The following is a 7,650-nucleotide window of genomic DNA, read 5'->3' as shown; positions in this document are numbered from 1 at the left end:
AGTATAAAAGTTTCGTTTGTTTAAAAAGATTTGCTCTACATGTTTGTAACACTCGAATTTATCGAGGGGGAAAATATAAACGTCCACTTTTTCTTCGTTGTAATCGACGGTACTGCTAGTGCCACTCACAATTAGAATAAAAAATATGATTTTGAGTACTAAAAACAGGAACATTATTATTAATTTAGACAAAATAAATATCGTTGTTTCGGTATTTTCCAGTGTTAACATCTTATATTCCGATGAAATTTTCCCGCCAATTTTATATTTCACGTGATCTTATTATTTAACTTAATTTGAGATGTATATTTTAGTTTTAATTATTTCACTTATATTAAATGGAATATAAAATTGTCACTGTAATTTTTTCACTTTTCTTTTCAGCTGTCTTTACTATTGAATTAGAAAATCAAAGAAGCACAACGTTAGTCACTCAGGGAGTATTCGTGACGATTATTACCAGTAAAGAAACGTAAAGTCTGTCGGTTGATTATTTAATAGGAAGTAAAAATTAAATTAAAGTTATATCCTATTTAATAATGAGGTATACTTCATTAAATACTGTTCACAACATGTAGTTCTTTAACTATTCCGGAGATTCTCCCGCCAATTCATTGGCAATAGCTTAAGCACGTGCACTCACACTGGTTCTCACACTTAAGTTTGTTAAGCTAATAGAAAGTATTAGTTTAATTATTAAATGATGGATAATAAACACTTGTTCACATAGCACTAATTAACTTATTCTCTTATTCTCGCTGTATCACAATAAATAGAAATTGTAACGTTCCTTGAATTATCCCAACAAGCAGTCACCAGCTCACTGATATCACTTAATTCACTTAATTATCATTAATTCTTCATAATCCAGTCCAAAGCCAGGTCGTATAATTAATATTTAACATAATAACCACTGTCCAATCAAAACCACACTCAAAAACCGAAGAAAAATAGCCAAATAAGTCGTCTTATTGTACAACCAGTAGAACTATCAGAGCGATCCAAAGAGTCGACCGTCTCCGACGAATTGACGAATTAAAGGAATTGACGGAAGGGCACCACCAGGAGTGGGGAATGCGGCTTAATTTGTCTCAACACGGGAAACCTCACCAGGCCCGGACACTAGAAGGATTGACAGATTGAGAGCTCTTTCTTGATTCAGTGGGTGGTGGTGCATGGCCGTTCTTAGTTGGTGGAGCGATTTGTCTGGTTCATTCCGATAACGAACGAGACTCTAGCCTGCTAACTAGGCGTTGGAATCTTTCCTTCCAACGTTCATGTCTTCTTAGAGGGACAGGCTGCCTCTAGCAGCACGAGATTGAGCAATAACAGGTCTGTGATGCCGTTAGATGTTCTGGGCCGCACGCGCGTCACACTGAAGGAATCAACGTGTCTTCCCTGACCGAAAGGTCCGGGTAACCCGCTGAACCTGCTTCGTGCTAGGGATTGGGGCTTGCAATTATGTCCCATAAACGAGGAATTCCCAGTTAGCGCAAGTCATAAGCTTGCGTTGACTACGTCACTGCCCTTTGCACACACCGTCCGTCGCTACTACCGATTGAAAGATTTCGTGAAGCCATCGGACAGATACCCGGCACCTCCGTCTTGCGGTGGTACCGACGTGTCGGAAAGATGGCCAAACTTGATCATTTAGAGGAAGTAAAAGTCGTAAAAAGGTTTCCGTATGTGAACCTGCGGAAGGATCATTATCAATTCATCACCACTGCGGTGGTTGATGTCAAAAGTTTCTTATTAGTGTAACGTATCAGTTAGATTGACACCGTTGAACGGGAGCCAGTGATCTTGACAGGCGAAGGAGAGAAAGGTGAGCCGTGTCTTCCTTATAGTTGGGAAGCGAGCAGCAAGAACGGGAGCCACTGTCATCGGCGAGGGTAGCGTAGGCTACCTGTTGACACAGGCCGTGTGTCATCAAAGGATTGGAGTAGACTTATTTCGGTGGAAAAGAAGTCTTGAAAAGACTCAAAGAGAGTAAGACTTGTTCCATCGGAGCAGGAGTCTTAAATGCTCAGTCAGATGACATGATAAACCAGTTCCGACGTCCAAGGGCTCAAGTAAGCTTGTTCCGTTTGAAAAGAAGTCTTGAAAAGACTCTCAGAGAGTAAGACTTATTCCATCGGAGCAGGAGCGTTTAAAATGCTTGTGTCGGATGTCGGGTGCTGGGGTAGAACGGAAGCTTGTCCTCCAAGGACTCGAGTAGGCTGTGACTGCTTTGTGGGAAAGTGCAGCCCTAAGTGGGTGGTAAACTTCATCTAAGGCTAAATATGACCACAAGACCGATAGCGAACAAGTGCCGTGAGGGAAAGGTGAAAAGAACTTTGAAGAGAGAGTTCAAGAGTACGTGAAACCGTTCGGGGGTAAACGGATGGTACCTGAAACCCCGGATTAGAGATTCAGAGAGATCTGTGTAGACCGCACTTTCAGGTTGATATTTTACTCCTTCGGGGGTTGGGACTCCTGGAAGAGGCAGCTGACTCTACATAGGCCCTCGCATTTCTGTCTTTCGAGGCGTCACAACTCGTTGGAATACCGGTCTACGGCCCGGGCAGGAGCTTGTCTGGGTCCCCGTTGCCCTTACAAACCCCTGGTGTCCCGGCTGGCGTTCGACGGTATGACAATACGGAGTTGCCCGCGTTTGACGCCTTCATGTCTGTACAAGTGTTGGATTTGCTAGCCGTCGGGCTTAGTCCCAGACTTTAGTAGTCCGATGCTGTTGGTGCAGACTCTACGAACCGGGCGTATCTCCTGTTTGTGGCGTGTACTGTTTAATGGATCATCCGGCCCATCTTGAAACACGGACCAAGGAGTCTAACATGTGCGCGAGTCATTAGGAATTACTAAACCCAAAGGCGTAATGAAAGTAAAGGTCTCTTTTTAGAGACTGTGGGAAGATGGAGACCTTTCCTTTGGAAGGGTTGAAACGGCCTCTCTGTTGCCTAACACGGGCCCTCCCGCATTCCCGGGGCGTCTCGTTCTCATTGCGAGATGAGGCGCACCTAGAGCGTACATGTTGGGACCCGAAAGATGGTGAACTATGCCCGGCCAGGACGAAGTCAGGGGAAATCCTGGTGGAGGTCCGTAGCGATTCTGACATGCAAATCGATCGTCGGAGCTAGGTATAGGGGCGAAAGACTAATCGAACCATCTAGTAGCTGGTTCCCTCCGAAGTTTCCCTCAGGATAGCTGGTGCTCATTTGAACGAATGTCTAACGAGTCTCATCCGGTAAAGCGAATGATTAGAGGCCTTGGGGCCGAAACGACCTCAACCTATTCTCAAACTTTAAATGGGTGAGACACTCTGCTTGCTTGAGAGTGAAGCAGAGGTTCAGGATCGGAGTACCTAGTGGGCCACTTTTGGTAAGCAGAACTGGTGCTGTGGGATGAACCAAACGCTGAGTTAAGGCGCTTAAATCGGAGCTTATTTTGAAACCATGAAAAGTGTTGGTTGCTTAAGACAGCAGGACGGTGGCCATGGAAGTCGGAATCCGCTAAGGAGTGTGTAACAACTCACCTACCGAAGCAACTAGCCCTGAAAATGGATGGCGCTCAAGCTTCGTGCCTATACTCGGCCGTTACTGCAGTGGAGGCTGCATATCGCACCGAATGAAGCAGTAACGAGTAGGAGGGTCGCGGCGGTGTGCTCAGAAGGGTCTGGGCGTGAGCCTGCCTGGAGCCGCCGTCGGTGTAGATCTTGGTGGTAGTAGCAAATACTCCAGCGAGGCCCTGGAGGACTGATGTGGAGAAGGGTTTCATGTGAACAGCCGTTGCACACGAGTCAGTCGATCCTAAGCCCTAGGATAACTCCAAAGGGATTGCGGGCATGAACTGTTGTGTGAAGGGGTTAATTGGGACCCTCGTCCAGAAATACAGCACTAGTACGGCTCAAGTGCTATCTGGCTTAGCCTTCACGGATTTCCCAATGCAATACCCATCCTTTGGGCGAAAGGGAATCTGGTTCCTATTCCAGAACCGACAGCGGAACCGTATTCTACGGACCCTCACAGGTTCGTCAGGGTAACCTAACAGGACTCGGAGACTCCGTCGGGAGCTCTGGAAGAGTTTTCTTTTCTGTTTCAGCGTTCACGTTCCCTGGAAGCATTTCGCATGGAGATAGGGAATAGAACGCGAAGAGCACCGCAGTTGCAGCGGTGTCCAGAGAGTCCCGATGGACCTTGAAAATCCGAGAGAGGGACACGTGGATGTGTCGTGCCCGATCGTACCCATATCCGCAGCAGGTCTCCAAGGTGAAGAGTTTCTAGTCGATAAATTAATGTAGGTAAGGGAGGTCGGCAAATCCGTTCCGTAACTTCGGGATAAGGATTGGCTCTGAGGATCGGGGCTAGTCGGGCTTGGTCGGGAAGTGGGTTGTTCGCTGACGTGCCGGGCCTGAGCGAGGTGACGGTCAAGGGTTACACCTTGTTCCTTAACCGAGTTCGGTCCCGTGCCTTGGCCTCCCACGGATCTTCCTTGCTGGGAGCGCCGGGCTACGCCTCGGTGTCTTGTCGGCTGCCATTCAACGATCAACTCAGAACTGGCACGGACCGGGGGAATCCGACTGTCTAATTAAAACAAAGCATTGCGATGGCCCTAACGGGTGTTGATGCAATGTGATTTCTGCCCAGTGCTCTGAATGTCAACGTGAAGAAATTCAAGGAAGCGCGGGTAAACGGCGTGAGTAACTATGACTCTCTTAAGGAAAAGAAGAGAAAATGGAGATGGTTAACAGAAGTAAAGGAAAAGAGTGAAAATACAAGAGTGAATAAGCCGAAGGAAAATAAAATAAGTGGTTAGTCGGACAGTCAAGTAGCGAACATTCAGGATAGGTTCCTAAAGTTGTTGGGTGGAGAGAATAATAATCAACTAGTTGAGATGGGCGGATTTTCGTCCACACAAGAAATGGTTGATCAACTGTTTTTGACACCTGAACCGATTGTGACTGAGACTGAAAATGAAATAAATAATACTGTTTATAACGACATAGAAAAGCTCTTGCAGGACGAGGTGATTTCCGATGAAGAAGAACATGATGAAAATGATGGAGGAAATAACCATGATGATAACACTCTATGGGGAATTTACCAAACAATCAGAGGAATGTTGTATGGAAATAAAAAAATAACAACAGAAGACTTGGATTATATCAACGGAAAATTGACTATTATTTTGAAGACTAAGGAAGAAGATCTAAAGGATGGAAAATCAAAGAAAAGTCAGCAAATAAAAAGAGAACAAAAGGCAAAAAAATACATCGTTACGCCGTAACACACAGACTCTATAAGGCTAATCCTGGGAGTTTAGCAAATAAAGTTATGGACAATAATTTAGACGATTTGATTGGGCAAGATAACGAAAAACCTAAAGATGAAGATTTTAAACAACTATATGAGAAGCTATGGGGTGTTGCAGGTGGCTGTAAAATTAAATTTGAAAAGAAGAAAATGGATGACCATCTCAAGAAAGAATTGATAACACCTATAACGAAGGAGGAAATTAACTTAAAAATCAAGAAAATGAAAAATAATTCCTAACCAGGTCTTGATGGTTTAAGAAAAGGATATTAGAAATCCCGAAGTTGTCGAAGTCTTGGAGGTGTTCTTTAATTTGATTTTAGGGTATGGAAAAATACCAAGTAGTTGGAAAAACAACAAAACTGTCATGATCCCAAAGAAAGACGATCTCAAAAATGCAAAAAATTGGAGACCGATAACAATTAGTCCTATTTTACATAGGTTGCTTAGCGCCATTATTGACGAGAGACTGAGGAAAGCAATTACGTATAACAACCGTCAGAAAGGTTTCTCTCGTGGAGAGAATACATCAAATAATTGCTTTCTATTTAATCAGCTTATGTATAATGGCAAAAGGAACAAGGGAATGACTGTATTAGGAATATACATCTCCAAGGCTTTCGATACTATACCACATATGGCTATCTTAGATGTGTTAGAAGCTAGGGATTGTCCTAAACAATTGATAAACTTGGTTAGTGATATGTACTGTGATATATGTACTGTAATTAAAGGTCATGAAGATATTAGCTTATCCATTAAGAGAGGTATTAAGCAGGGTGACCCCCTTAGTCCTTTACTTTTTAATTTGGTGCTAGATGACCTAATAGAAACTATTGAAAAACTTGGAAATGGTATTACAGTAGACGACGAAGAAATATCTACTTTGGCATATGCTGATGATATTATATTTTTGGACAACACTGAGAAGGGATTGCAAGAAAAACTTGATGTCCTTGTACAGTTTCTCAACGACCTGGATATGAATTTATCAAAGGAAAAATGCTATGCTTTCGGAATCACCTCGATCAGGAAATCTTGGGTATGTCAACCTATAAGACTACAAACACAAAATTATGAAATTCATAGTCTTGGTGTTAATGAGAGGTTTGTTTATTTAGGGTGCAATTACACCGTGTGTGATGGTTTGAGCAACAAGTTTCAGCTTAACGATATCAAAAACATTTTGAATAGGGTATTGAAGTTATGTCTGAAACCTAGACAAAAGCTAAATTTAATTTTCACATATGTTTTAAACAAATTTTTTTACAGTCTCATCAATGGCATCGTGTCTATTAATTTCTTGTTGGATCTTGATCAATTCTTGAGAAGCCTAATAAAAAAAGTACTGCATCTAAATCAGAATATAACTGATGCAATTATTTACAGCAGGAAACGAGATGGTGGCCTTGGCTTTCCACGTCTAGTAAATGTTATATCATTGGTTATTCTCAAGGATGGTTGTAAGTGGAGGGACAATAAAGATCCAATAATACGGAAGCTTTACCAATTAAACAGGATTGAAGAACTTATGAAAAGAAGAGCCCAAGCATTGAGCATTAGATGGCCTTTTTCAACAAAGAAAATAACTACATGTAAAATAAACATGAAAAAACAAGAATTTGAAAAATGGAAGAGTCAACCATTTCAGGGTAAAGGAATCCACTATTTACAGAATAATCGTGATGCGAATATTGCGTTATATGATGAAAGACTGATATCTGACTCAAGATTTATTGACTTTTTTTCAAAGTTAGATCAAACACCTTTGGAACTACGGTTTCATTAGCACAAACTTATAAAACTGATGATATTTTATGTAGAAGGTGCAATACGAAAAATGAAACATTGTTCTTTGTGAATGCACCGAAAACAAAAATAAAATTATTCATCGTCATAACGCGGTGCTAGATTTAATTCAGGATTCTTCTGTAAATAATGGTTTTAGTTATATAAGGGAACCTGAAATTAGGTTAGAGAACGGAGACAAACTTAAACCGGACCTCATTTTGTTGAAAGAAAACAAAGCTCATATCATTGACGTTACAATCAGGTTTGAACAGGGTAATTTTGAAGAAGTGGCAACAAAAGAAAAGAATGTAAAATATAATAAAATAAAAGACATAATCAAAAATAAATATAATGTTAGTCATGTCACGGTTAACCATATTGTATTAGGAGCTAGAGGGGGTTTGAGTGCTCAATGTTGTAAAGAATTGGACAAATTAGGTGTTAATAACGTAAAAAATAAAAAAATCTATTGCAATGTCGATATTAAGGATTATAAATAATATGATTATCATCCTTGCCTTGTACTTGGTAATTGTCTCCTTTATTTCCCAAT

General features: G+C 41.6%; 2 pseudogenes; both read left to right on the top strand.

The window, feature by feature from the left end:
- Positions 1-1,021: 1,021 nt before the first annotated feature.
- On the top strand, positions 1,022-1,701 carry LOC145688625 (small subunit ribosomal RNA; annotated as a pseudogene).
- Positions 1,702-1,975: 274 nt separating this feature from the next.
- The window catches only part of LOC145688672 (large subunit ribosomal RNA), a 7,388-nt pseudogene continuing 1,713 nt past the window's right edge, over positions 1,976-7,650 (top strand).

This window comes from Thermobia domestica, chromosome 6, assembly GCF_964235325.1.
Source record: "Thermobia domestica chromosome 6, izTheDome1.hap1.1, whole genome shotgun sequence".
Classification (NCBI taxonomy): Eukaryota; Metazoa; Arthropoda; class Insecta; order Zygentoma; family Lepismatidae; genus Thermobia; species Thermobia domestica.
This window is presented reverse-complemented; position numbering and strand designations above follow the sequence as displayed.